General features: G+C 34.6%; 1 protein-coding gene across 10 annotated transcripts in view; it reads right to left on the bottom strand.

The window, feature by feature from the left end:
• The window catches only part of LOC309665389 (sterile alpha motif domain-containing protein 9-like), a 77,569-nt gene that overhangs the window by 25,846 nt on the left and 37,146 nt on the right, over positions 1-14,577 (bottom strand). For 6 of the 10 annotated variants that reach the window (XM_082471656.1, XM_082471657.1, XM_082471659.1 and 3 more), the window contains exon 4: positions 7,383-7,639. The exons of 1 other annotated variant lie outside the window; for it this stretch is intronic. The gene's annotated coding sequence lies outside the window, so the exon portion shown is untranslated. Of the gene's footprint in view, positions 1-680; positions 735-7,382; positions 7,640-14,577 lie in introns of all 10 variants that reach the window. 3 more of the 10 variants (XM_082471661.1, XM_082471663.1, XM_082471662.1) reach the window with 3 other exon arrangements.

The raw sequence follows: 14,577 nt of genomic DNA, 5'->3' as shown, positions 1-14,577 counted from the left end.
AAGTGTATGTCACTGACACAGGTGTCTTGTATCTGTTGATCCCCCCTGGACAGACCTCAACTCTGGTTCTCAAAATCACACAATCAGTGGAGAATGCTGATACTGCAGAGAGGGAGAGAGAGGATATATGAACTTGTATAAGTCAGGTAATGAGATGCTTCCACCCCTCTTGTACCTTATCCAAAGTGTGTTACCCATCTCTTTCCCCCTGCTTTTTGTTGTGTATTTTAATTGATTTAATAAAGATGTGCCTCAAATACCTTAAATTGATCTGTGAGCCATTCTGTTCCATGACTTCTGGGATAGCTTGCTGGGTAGTGAACTTGGGGGCTACTATTATATCCATGTAAATTTTCACATAATATTTGGTAATAGCTAATTCCTGGGCAGTAACAAATGGCATTACTATTTGGTATGCAGATTGAAAGACTACTATTTGGAAAAATCATTGGCAATCTGGGTTGCAGAAATATAGCAATGGTTAGAAAAAAACACAATAGAATCCAGATAATAATAGTCAGCTTTAAGTACAATCCAAAAATGGCTCAAATAATGTGAGCCATTCCTATAAAATCACCATGGGAGAAATCAAATCAACAGAGAAGATAAGCCTGGAGAATAGTGGAAAATAGACTATATAGGCACACTTCCATGAAATAATACAAAGGAATATTACCTACCAGTGGTACATACAAAATCAAGGTTAGGATCTATCTTCCTGTCCAGACATAAAGCTGCCAAAGCAATGGTCCAGTGTTAAAGCTATTATTTTTTGGTTAGTAACTCCTGCATTCATATTAAGTGAATAAAAGGTATACCTTACAGCTACATTAATACAAAAATAGGCAAAGATATGCACAACTGATGGAAATTTTACTCTCTTACAATACTATGACAATCAGAAACCATGGAGATTTAATGCCTTCTAAAAAAAGTGAACGAGGTGAAATTTCTTTCAGTTATTTGGCCTGTAGAGATTAAGAAGCTCAAATTTAAGATAAGCTGGGGAGAGAGAAAAGAGTAGAGGTGGGAAATTGCTTTAAGTGCACTAATTTTTAAAGTAAGCCCCCTTTTTTTTTCTCTCTCTCTTTTTTTTTTATCTCCCTCCCTCCCACCCTCCAGTAAGCCCCTTTTGTGGGACTATATCAAACTTAGAAACTATGCATTGAAGGACACAATGAACAGAATGAAAAGGCAACTTATGGAATGGGAGAAAATATTTGCAATATTTTCAAATCATAGATCTGATAAGGGGTTAATATCTAAAATATATTTTAAAAAACTCCTGCAACTCAACGACAAAAAAAAAAAACCTGATTAAAAGTGAGCAAAGGATTTAGACATTTCTCCAAAGATGATATACAAATGACCAACAAACATATAAATTGATGTTCAACATCACTAATCATTAGAGAAATACAAACCTAAAACATAGTGATATATCATTTCACATCTACTGTGATGACTACTATGTTAAAAAACCCCAGAAAATAACAAGTATTAGCAAGGATGATGTGGAGAAATTGGAGGAACCCTTGTGCACTACTGGTGGGAATGTAAAATGATGCAACCTACACAAACTACCTTAAGAGAATGGTTAAAGGAAGTTTTCTAAACAGAAAGAAAATAATAAGAGAAGGAACCCTGATACATTAGGAAGATAAAAGAACACAGTAAGCAAAAATATTGGTAAATATAATAGACTTCTCCTCTTTGGTTTCCAAAATTACGTTTGATTTTTGAAGCACTGACTGATGTGGTTCTAAATGTATGTAGTGAAAATATTTAAGACCATTATATGTGGATAGGGTAAAAGGATATGAAGGGAAGTAAGATTTCTATGCTTCACTCAAACTGGTAAAAAAAAACACTATTGGGGGCTTCCCTCGTGGCGCAGTGGTTGAAAATCTGCCTGCCAATGCAGGGGACACGGGTTCGAGCCCTGGTCTGGGAAGATCCCACATGCCGCGGAGTAACTAGGCCCATGAGCCACAATTACTGAGCCTGCGTGTCTGGAGCCTGTGCTGCGCAACAAGAGAGGCCACGATAGTGAGAGGCCCGCACACCGCGATGAAGAGTGGCCCCCACTTGCCTCAACTAGAGAAAACCCTCACACAGAAACGAAGACCCAACACAGCCATAAATAAAAAATTCAAAAAAAAAATTCAAAAAGAAGAAAAAACCACTATTGGACTGTCATAAGTTATGTATGTATAATGAAACATCTAGAGCAATCAATAAAAAAGCCATACAAAGTGACACACTCAAAAACACTGTAGATAAAAGTGGAATTGTAAAAAAGCTTTCAAGTAACCCTCAGGACATCAGGAAAATAAGATAGAAAATTGAAAAATATAAGTCCTAACATATAAATAATTACATTAAATATAAATGGCCTAAATACAGAAGTTAAAAGACAGAATTGGTAAAGTGGATTAAGAACATGACCCAACTATATCCTGTCTATAAGATGCTCACTTGAAAATATAATGATATAAATAGGTTGAAAAGAAAAGTATGGATAAATATATATAATACAAATATTAATCAATAAAGACAGGAATGGTTATGTTAGTGTCAGATAAAGTAGACTTCAGAGAAAAGAAAATTACCAGAGACAAAGGCATATTACATAATGATAAAATGTTCAATTCAATAAGATGACATAACAATCCTAAAAGTGTGTGTGCCAAACAAGAAAGTTTCAAAATGTTTCAAACAAATACTGACAGAACTTTTCAGTTTTAGACAAATCCACATTTATAGCTGGATATTTTGACACCTTTCTCTCTATAATTGAAAGAAAAATTAGACAGAATGTTAGTGAGGTTACAGAAGAACTCAACACCATCAACCAACAGGTACCAAACCACATTTATAGAACACTCTATTCAACAACAGTAGAAAATCTTTCTTTTTAAGTGCCCAAAATAGACCATAACCTAAATGATAAAACAAACTTCAACAAGTTTAAAATAATTGAAATCATACAGAATATGTTTGCCAACCACAATGGAATCTTATTAGGAACTGATAACAGAAAGATAAGAGGAAACTCACTAAACACTAAAACTACACTCCTAAATAATTCATGGGCCAAAGAAAAGTCTCAAGTGAAATAAAAAAAATACATTGCAGTGAATGAAAATGAAAATACAACATACCAAAATTTGTGGTACATGGTTAAAGCAGTATTGAAAAAACTGTTGCAATAAATGTATACATTAGAGAAGAAAAGTCTCAAATTAATAATCTAAGATCTTACTTCAAAAACTTAGAAAACCTTGAAAAAGAAAAGTAAAATAACCCAAAGCAAGCAGAAGGAAAGAAATAATAAAGATAAGAGCAGAAATCAATTAAACTGAAAACAGAAAACAATGGAGAAAATCAATGAAACAAAATCTGCTTCCTTGAAAGATCAGTAAAATCGACAAAACTCTAGCAAAACTGACAAAGAATAAAAAAGAGAAGAACAAGGAATTATACTCCAATAAAGATGTTAAAAAAAAAAAAAAAGGGAACAAGGGAGTAGTATGAATAACTTCACACACACAAATTTGACAACTCAAATGAAATAGAACAATTCCTCAAAAAACAAACTTCCACAGTCCATTCAGTATGAAACAGATGATTTGAATAGTCCCATACTTTAAAGAAAACTGGATTTTTAATTTTAAAGATCTCCCTACAAGGAAACTTTTCCAGGCCAAGACAGATTCACTGTCTTTGGAAGAATTCTACCAAACATTTAAAGAATTAATGCTGATTTTATATAATCTCTTCTAGAACACAGTAAAAGAGGGAATGCTTCCCAATTCATTTTACGAAGCTGGTATTACCCTACTAGCAAAGCCTCTGCAAACCCAGCCTTCAGGTGAGCTCCCATGGACCAAGGCTCCTGCCTCGCCCCAGTGCCAATCCAGTCCCTGAGGCCCCAGGCTCAAAGCAGTCTCCTGAAGATCCAGGCTCCTGCCTCACTCCAGTGCAAGGCCAGCTCCCATGGACCCAGGCTCTTTGCCTGCCCTGGTGCTGGGCTGGGTTCCATGGACACAGACTCCAGATTGGCTCCTATAGACTCAGGCTCCTGGCTTGCCCCAGCCTCCAGGTTGGCTCCCGAGGACCCAGGCACATGGCCAGCCCCAGTGTCAGGCTACACCTCATGGACCCAACCTTCAGGACAGCACCTGTACCCCAAGGCTATAGGCCAACTCCTGTGGCATCAGAATCCAGGCCCACCACCAGCACTTCAGGGGCCAGGTCCACCCCATGGACCCAAATGCCAGCCTACCTCTGTAGACCCAAGCACTAGTCCCGCCCAGCCACTGACCCAGGCACCAGACCTTCCCACCTGAGGCTCAAGCCCATCCTCAGAATCTACCAGACAATTCACCCACAATCTCTGGACAAGCTGACTGGTGAAGGGCTTTTCTGGCCCAAGCCCAGTCTGTAAAGACCGAAAGAGGTGCCTACTTCTTCAAATGTACAGACAATAATGCAAGGCCAGAAGAATTATGAATAATCAATGAAACATGCAAGGCCAGAAGAATTACCAATAATCAATGAAACATGACACCATCAAAGGAAACTAATAAAGCTCCAATAAATGACCCTAAAGAAATGAAGATCTATGAACTACCTGACAAATTATTCAGAATAATCTTCATAAAGAAAGTCTGTGAACTACAAGAAAACACAGATATACAGTTAAACAAAATTAGTAAAACAATGCATGAACAAAATGAGAGGTTCAGCAAAGAAATAGAAGCCATTAAAAACATATAAATGAACAAACAGAAATCCTAGCATTGCAGAACACAGTGAATGAATTGATGAATTTAACAGAAAGCTTCGAAAGCAGACTCATCCAAGCAAAAGAATCAGTGAACTTGATGACAGTACATTTGAAATTCTCCATTCAGAGGAGCAAAAAAGAAAAAAGAATGAAAAAGAGTGAAGAAAGCCTATGTGAATTATGGGATACCACTGACAGTAAAATCTACTATTGTTGGATTTCAAGGAGAAGAGAGGAAGAAAAGGGCAGAAGGTTTATTTATAGATATGGCTGTGAATTTCCCAAATGTGGGGAGAGATTTGGACATCCAAGTTCCTGAAGCTCATAGGTGCCCCAAAAGTTTCAACACAAAAAGATCTTCTCTAAGACACATAATAATAAAACTACCTAAAATCAAAGACAAAGAATTTTAAATGCAGCAAGAGAAAAAAATTCCCACATACAAAGGAACCTCCATAAGACTATCCACAGATTCCTCAGCAGAAACCTTATAGGTCAATAGAGAGTGGGATGATATATTCAAAGTGCTGAAACTGTCAACCGTGAATACTTAAGAACCTTACAAGTTGTCCTTCAGAAATGAAGGAGAGATAAGGACTTTCCAAGACCAAAACAAACAAACAAACAAACAAAAAAGTTGTAGAGTTCTTCACCACTAGACCTGTCTTACAAGAAATGCTAAAGGGAGGTCTTTGAGTTGTAACAAAAGTATGCTGACAACATGAAAAGAATATGAAAGTATGAAACATAGTGAAGGTGAGAATACAGTCAAACTCAGAACACTCTAATACTGTAATGGTGGTAGATAAATCACTCTTAACTCTGGTATAAAAGTAAAAGATAGGGACTTCCCTGGCGGTCCAGTGGTTAAAGACTTCACCTTCCAATGCAGAGAGTGTGGGTTCAATCTCTGGTTGGGGAGCTAAGATTCCACATGCCTTGTGGCCAAAAACCAAAACATAAAATGGAAGCAATATTGTAACAAATTTAATAAAGACTTTAAAAATGGTCCACATTAAAAAAAAAATCTTTAAAAAAAAAGTAAAAGACAAAAGTATTAAAAATAACTATAGGTAAAATAATGTGTTAATGGATACAACATATATAAAAGATGTAAACTGTGACATTAATAACATAAAATGTGAAAGGAGAAGTTAAGTTAAAGTGTGGAGTTTTCGTATGTGGTTGAATTTAAGTTGTTATAAACGTAAAATAGACTGTTATATCTATAAGATGAATAATGTAAACTTCATGGTAACCACAAATAAAAAACCTGTAGTAGATATACAAACAATAAAGAGAAAGGAATCAAAGCATACCACTACAAAAGGTCATCATATCACAAAGGAAGACAGCAAGAAAGGAAGAAAGGAAAATGAAGGAATTATAAAACAACCAGAAAACAATGAACAATATGGCAATAGTAAATCCTTACCTATCAATAATTACTTTAAATGTAAAAGGATTAAATTATCCAATCAAAAGATACAATGTGGTTGAATGGATTAAAAAAATCAGCTCCAACGGTAATATGCTGCCTACAAGAGACTCATTTTAGATTTAAGGACACACATGCACTGAAAGTGACGGGATGGAAAAACATATTGCATGCAAATGGTAACCAAAAGACAGCAGGAGTGATTATAATTAGACAAGATAGACTTTAAGTCAAAAATTGTCAAAAGTGACAAAGAAGGTTACTACATAATGATAAAGGGGTCAATTCATCAAGATGATATACAATTGTAAATATATAATGCACCCAAATTTAGGTACTTCAGTGTACCTAAAAATATAGCAGATATTAGCAGAACTAATGGGAGACATAGACATATACAATAAGAGTAGGTGACTTCAATATCTCAGTTTTAACAATGGATAGGTCATTCAGACAGAAATTCAACAAGGAAATAGCAGACCTAAACAACACCATAGATCAAATAGACCTAGCAGACACATTCAGTACAGTCCATCTAATAGCAACAGAGTACACATTCTTTCAAAGTGCACCTGGAACATTTTCCAGGATAGACCATATATTAGCCCACAAAAGAAGTCTTAACAAATTTAAGAAGCTTGAAATCACATCAAATGTCTTTTCTGACCACAATGATATAAAATGAGAAATCAATAATAGAAGGAAAATTGGAAAATTCATAAATATGTGGAAGTTAAATGACACACTTCTGACCAACCAACAGGTCAAAGAAAAAATCAAAAGGGATATCAAAAAATATCTTGAGACAGTTAAAAATGGAAACACAACATACCATAATTTAAGAAATGCAGAACAGTTCTAAGACAGAAGTTAATAGTGATAAATGTCTACTTTAAGAAAAAAGAAAAATCTCATATAAGCAACCTAATGTTACACCTCAAGAACAAACTCAACCTAAAGTTCACAGAAGGAATGAAATAATAAAATCAGAGCAGAAGTAAATTAAATAGAAACTAGAAAAACAATAGAAAAGGTCACCTCTTCCTGGTGCCGGACCCCCCGGGCTGCGGTGCCTGACATGGGGCTCAGAACTCTCACTCGTGTGGGAGAACCTCTGTAATATAATTATTCTCCAGTTTGTGGGTCACCTACCTGGGGGGAATGGGGTTTGATTATATCACTAGTTCTGCCCTCCTACCAGTCTTGTTGTGGTTCTTTATGTCTTTAGTCGTAGAGGATCTTTGCTGGTAGGTTTCGGTCTTTTTCAATGATGGTTTTTCTGCGGATTGTTGTGATTTGGGTGTGCTCTTGAGACGAGATGAGCTTAGGGTCCTTCTACTCCACCTTCTTCAAGAGAAGACCGTCCCATTGATACCAAGTTTCTTAAAAATAGCATGAAGGAAATAATACTGCAGAGAGAAAAGGAGACCAGCCAAATTAATGACCAAGGCTTCCATCTTCTCTTACCACTAAGAGCTGTTTTTTGTAAAGTAAACAAAATTAATGAACCTTTAGCTAGATTAAGAAACAAAGAGAGGAGACTCAAATAAATAAAATTATAAATGAAAGAGAGATGTTACAACTGATACCACAGAAATGCAAAGGATCATAAGATAGTGCTATGAACATTTATATGTCCCCAAACTGGACAGTCTAGAAGAAATAAATAAATTCCTAGAAATATACAAACTACCAAGACTGAATCATGAATAAAGAATCTGAACAGACCAATAATGAGTAAGGAGGCTGAATCAGTAACTGAAACCTCCCAAGATGGAAAAGCCTCAGACCTCATGACTTCACCAGTGAATTCTGCCAAATATTTAAAGAAGAATTAATGTGACTCCTTCTCAAACTCTTCCAAAAAATAGAAGAGGAGGGAACACTTACAAGCACATTTTATGAGGCCAGCATAACCTTGATACCAAGGCCAGATAAGGACAGTACAACAAAAAGAAAGTTACAGACCAATATCACTGATGAACATAAATGCAAGAATCCTCAACAAAATACTAGCAAACCAAGTTCAACAGAACATTATAAGGATTATAAAGATCATATACCATAATTAAATGTGATTTATCTCTGGGATGCAAGGATTGTTTGACATATACAAATCAATAAATGTGATATACCACATTAAAAGAATGAAGGATAAAAATCATATGATCATCTCAATAGATCCAGAAAAAGTATTTGACGAAATTCAACACTATTACATGACAAAAACCCTGAACAAATTAGGTACAGAAGTAATGTACCTAAACAATAAAGGCCATATATGACAAGCTCACAGCTAGCATCATACTCAGTAGTGAAAAGCTGAATGCTTTTCCTCTCAGATCAAGAACAAGACAAGGATTCCCACTCCCACAACTTTTATTCTATAAAAAACTAAAAGTTCTAGCCAGATCAATTAGCAGAAAAAGAAATAAAAGCCCTCCAAAAAGGAAAAGAAGGAAGTAAAATTGTCTGTTTGTAATGATATTATACACATAAAACCTTAGACACCACCACCAAAAAAAAAAAAAAAAAACCGTTAGAACTAATCAACAAATTAGGTAAAGGTACAAGATACAAAATCAATATTAAAAAGTTGCATTTCTATACACTAACAGTAAACTATCTGAAAAAAAAAATTAAGAAAACGGTCTCACTTAACAATAGCGTAAAAACTGCTCAGGAATACATTTAAACAAGTAGAAGAAAGATCTGTACACTGAACACTATAAAACACTGACGAAAGAAATTGAAGAAGATACAAATAAGTGGAAAGGTATCCTGTGTTCATGCATTGGAAGAATATTATTAAAATGCCCATACTACCCAAATCAATCTAGAGATTCAATGCAATATCTATCAAAATTCCAATGACACTTTTCACAGAAATAGAAAAAATAGGCATAAAATTCATATGGAACTACAAAAGACCATGAATAAACAAAGCAATCTTGAGTAGAAAAAACAAAGTTGGAGGCATCACACTACCTTATTTTAAAATATACTCTAAAGCTATAGTTCAAACAGCATAGTACTGGCAAAAAAACAGACATATAGACCAATGGAACAGAATAGAGAGTCCAGAAATAAATCCACAGGTTAATGATCAATTGATCTTCAACAAAGGTGTTAAGAAAACACAATGGGAAAAGGACAGTCTCTTCTTTAGATAATTTGGGGAAAACTGATTTTCCATAAACAAAAGAATGAAATTGGACCCTTATTTCACTCCATATACAAAAATCCACTCAAAATTGATTAAAGACTTAAATCTAAGACCTGAAACCAAAAAACTATAGATGAAAACATAGAGAAAAAGCTTCTTGACATTGGTCTGAGCAATGATTTTTGGATATGACCCCAAAAGCACATGCAGTAAAAGAAAACATAGATAAATGGGATTGCATCAAACTAAAAAGCTTCTGCACAGCAAAAGAAACAATCCACAAAATGAAAAGGCAACCTATGGAATGAGAGAAAATATTGGCAAACCATATCTAATAAGGAGTTAACATCTAAAATACACACGGAACTCAAACTACTCAATAGCAAGAAAACAAATAACCTTATTTGAAAAATAAGCAAAGGACCTGGATAGACATTTCTCAAAAGAAGACACACAAATGGCCAACAGATATAGGAAAAAGTGTTTAACATCACTGATCATCAGGAAAATACAAATTAAAACCAAAATGAGATTATCACCTCACACCTGTTAGAAGGTGATTATCCCAAATAAAACCGATAACAAGAGTTGGTGAGGATGTGGAGAAAAGGGAACCCTTGTAGACTGTTACTGGGGATGTAAATTGGTACAGCCATTATGGAAAACTGTATAGAGATTCCTCAAAAACTTAAAAACAGAACTACTACATGATTCAGCAATCTCACTTCTGACTATATGTCAGAAGGAAATGAAATAGGTATCTTGACGAGAGATACACTCCCATGTTTATTGTAGCATTATTTACAACAGCCAAGATAAAGAAACAACCTAAGTGTCTCTCTGTCAATGGATGAGTGGATAAGGAAGTGTGATACACACACACACACACACACACATTATTCAGCCACGAGAAAGAAGGAAATCCTTCCATTTGTGACAACATAGATGAAACTGAAGGATATTATGCTAAGTGAAATAAGCCAGAAAGAGAAAGACAAATACCGTATGATCTCATTTATATGTGGAATCTAAAAAACAACTCCCTCCTGCCGCCCCCCACCAAACCCAAAGTTGAAATCAGAGAACAGTGGTTACCAGGTGCTGGAGTGGGGAAGGGGGATGGGCAGACTGAAAGTGAGGGGGAGGAAAATGGTATTCCATGGAAATAGAAACAAAAAAAAGCTGGAGTAGCAATACTTATATCAGGCAAAATAGACATTAAAAGAAAGACTGTAAGAAAAGACAAAAAAGAACATTATATAAAGATAAAGGGATCAATCCAACAAGAAGATATAACAGTTGCAAATATATATGCACTCAACATAGGAGCACGTAAATACATACAGCAAATATTAACAAACATAAAGAAAGAAATTGATACTAACACAATAATAGTATGGGACTTTAACATCCCACTTATATCAATGGACGCATTATCCAGACAGACGATCAATAAAGAAACACTGGTCTTAAACAACACGCTAGGTGCGGTGGACTTTATATATATATATAACATTTCATCTTATAGCAGCAGAATACACATTCCTTTCAAGTGCACATAAAACATTATCAAGGATAGATCACATGCCATGCCACAAAACAAGTCTCCATAAATTTAAGAAGACTGAAATCATGTCAATCATCTTGTTGACTACAACATTCTGAGACTAGAAATCAACTACAAGACAAAAACTGCAGAAACACAAACAGGTGGTAGGTAAACACTATGCTCCTAAACATCCAATGGATCACTGAAGAAATCAAAGAGGAAATAAAAAATACCTGGAGACAAATTAAAATGGAAACTCAACAACCCAAAATCTATGGGATGCAGCAAATGCAGTTCTAAGAGGGAAGTTTATAGAATACAAGCCTACATCAGGAAACAAGGAAAGTCTCAAATGAACTACATGACCTTACACCTAAAGGAACTAGAAAAAGAAAAAACAAAACCCAAAGTTAATAGAAGGAAAAAATCATTAAGATCACAGCAGAAATAAACGAAATAGAGACTAAAAAAACAATAAAAAAGATCAATAAAGCTAGGAGCTGGTTCTTTTTTTTTTTTTTTTTTTTTTTTGGAGCTGGTTCTTTGAAAAGATAAACAAAATAGATAAACCTTTAGCCAGACTCATCAAGAATAAAAGATTGTAAAACACACCACTGTAAAACTAACACACCATTGTAAAGAATAAAAGATAACTCAAATATATAAAATCAGAATGAAAAAGAAGTTACAACCAACAGCACAGAAATATAAAAGATCATAACATATTACTACAATTATATGCCAATAAAATGAACAACCTAGAAGAAATGTATAAATTCCTAGAAACATACCATCTCCCAAGACTGAATCAGGAAGAAATGAAAAAATATGGACAGACTGATTACCAGTAATGAAATTGAATCAGTAATAAAAAAAACCCTTACAACAAAAGCCCAGGACCAGACGGCTTCACAGGTGACTTCTATCAAACATTTAGAGAAGAGTTACTGCCTATCTTTCTCAAACTCTTCCAAAAAATTGATGAGGAAGGAATGCTTCTGAATTATGAGGCCAGCATCACCCTGATAACAAATCAGGCAAATACCACAACAAAAGAAAAACTACAGGCCCATATTACCAAGGAACATAGATGCAAAAATCCTCAATAAAATATTAGCAAAGCAAATTCACTAATATATTGAAAGGATCATACACCATGATTAAGTGGGATTTATCCCAGTGATGAAAGAATGGTTCAATATCTGTAAATCAATCAATGTGATAGACCACATTAACAAATTTAAGAATAAAAATGATACAATCAACTCAATACATTCAGAAAAAGCTTTTGACAATTGACTTATGATAAAAACTCTCAACATAGTGGGTATAGAGGGAACATACCTCAACATAATAAAAGCCATATATAACAAACCTACAGTCAACATCATACTCAGTAGTGAGAAGCTGAAAGCATTTCCTCTAAGATCAGGAACAAGACAAAGATGCCCACTCTTGCTACTTTTATTTAACATAGTATTGGAAGTCCTAGTGACAGCAGTTAGACAAGAAAAAAAATAAAAGTCATCCAAATTGGATAGGAAGAAGTAAAACTGTCCTTGTTTGCAGATAACATAATACTACATATAGAAGATCCTAAAATGCCACCAAAAAACTATTAGAACTAATAAATGAATTCAGTAAAGTTGCAGGATATAAAATTAATATACAGAAATCTGTTGTGTTTCTATACACTAACAATGAACTATCAGAAAGAGAAATTAAGAAAACAATCCCATTTACAATTGCATCAAAAATAATAAATACCTAGGAATAAATCTGAGGTAAAAGACCTGTACACTGGAAACTATATGACACTGATAAAAAAAAAACAGATGGAAAGATATATTGTGGTCATGTATTGAAAGAATTAATATTTTTAAAATGACCATACTGCCCAAGGCAATATACAGATTCAATGCAATCCCTATCAAAATACCAATGGCATTTTTCACAAAACTAGAACACATAATTTTAAAATTTGTGTGGAACCATGAAAGACCCTGAATAGCCAAAACAATCTTGAGAAAGAAGAACAAACCTGACGGTATCATGCTCCCTGATTTCAAACTATACTACAAAGCTACAGTAATCAAAACAGTATGGTACTGGCAAAGAAATAGACATATAGATCAGTGGAACAGAATAGAGAACCCAGAAAAGAACCCATGCTTATATGGCCAATTAACCTACAACAAAGGAAACAAGAATATACAATGGGGAAAAGATAGACTCTTCAGTAAATGGTGTTGGGAAAACTGGACAGCTCCATGCAAAAGAATAAAATTGGACTACTTTCTCACACCATATATAAAAATAAATTTGAAATGTATTAAAGACTTATATGAAAGAACTGAAACCATAAAACTCCTAGAAGAAAACATAGGCAATACTCTCTTTCACCTCAGTCTTAGTAATATTTTTTTGGATATGCCTCCTCAGGCAAGTGCAACAAAAGCAAAAATAAACAAATGAGAATCAAATTAAAACACTTTTGTACCGTGAAGGAATCCATCAATAACACAAAAAGTCTGCCTACTAAATACGAGAAGATATTTGCAAATGACATATATGATAAGGGGTTAATATCCAAAATATACAAAGAACTCATACAACTCAATATCAAAAAACAAGCAACCCAAATAAAAAATAGCAGAGGACCTTAATAGACATTTTCCCAAAGACATACAGATGGCCAACAGACATATGAAAAGATGCTCAACATCACTAATCATCAGGCAAATGCAAATCAAAGCCACAATGAGATAACACCTCACACCAATTAGGGCAGCTATTATGAAAAAGAAATAACAAGTGTTGAAGAGGATGTGGAGAAAAGGGAACCCTTGTACACTACTGGTGGGAATGTAAATTGGTACACACACTGTTAAAAACAGTATGGAGATTCCTTAAAAAATTAAAAATAGAACTACCATATTATCTAGCAATTTCACTTCTGGGTATTTTTCCAAAGAAAACAAAAACAGTAATTTGAAAAGATAATCACCCCTATGTTCATTGCAGCATTATATTCAATAGCTAAGACATGGAAGCAACCTAAGTGTCCATCAATAGATAAATGTATAAAGATGATATGGTATGTACATACATACACATACGCACAATGGACTATTACTCAGCCACAAAAATGAATGAAATCTTGCCATTTGGGACAACATGGATAGACCTAGAGGGTACTATGCTAAGTGAAATAAGTCAGAGAAGGACAAATACCATATGATTTCACTTACATGTGGAATCTATAAAACAAAAAAAATGAACAGAAAAAAGAAAACAGAAGCAGAGTCATATATACAGAGAACAAATGGGTGGTCGCCATATGGGAGAGGGGTGGGAGGATGAGTGATATAGGTTAGGAAGATTAAGAGGTACAAACTTCCAGTTACAAAATAAATGTGTTGGGCATGAAATGCAGAGTGCGGGGAATATAGTCAATAATAATATCAATAGTAATATCTTTGCTGACTAGATTTACAGTGGTGATCATTTTGTAATGTATAGAAATATTGAATCACTATGTTGTGTACCAGGAACTAATTATACTTCAAAAACAAACTCATAGAAAAAGAGATAAGATTTCTGGTTACCAGAGGAGATGGGTGAAGTGGCTT

The sequence above is a fragment of the Balaenoptera physalus genome (genome assembly GCF_965194825.1).
Source record: "Balaenoptera physalus genome assembly, chromosome: 8".
Lineage (NCBI taxonomy): Eukaryota > Metazoa > Chordata > Mammalia > Artiodactyla > Balaenopteridae > Balaenoptera > Balaenoptera physalus.
The sequence above is the reverse complement of the archived record's forward strand: the minus strand, read 5'-3'. Positions and strand labels throughout refer to the sequence as shown.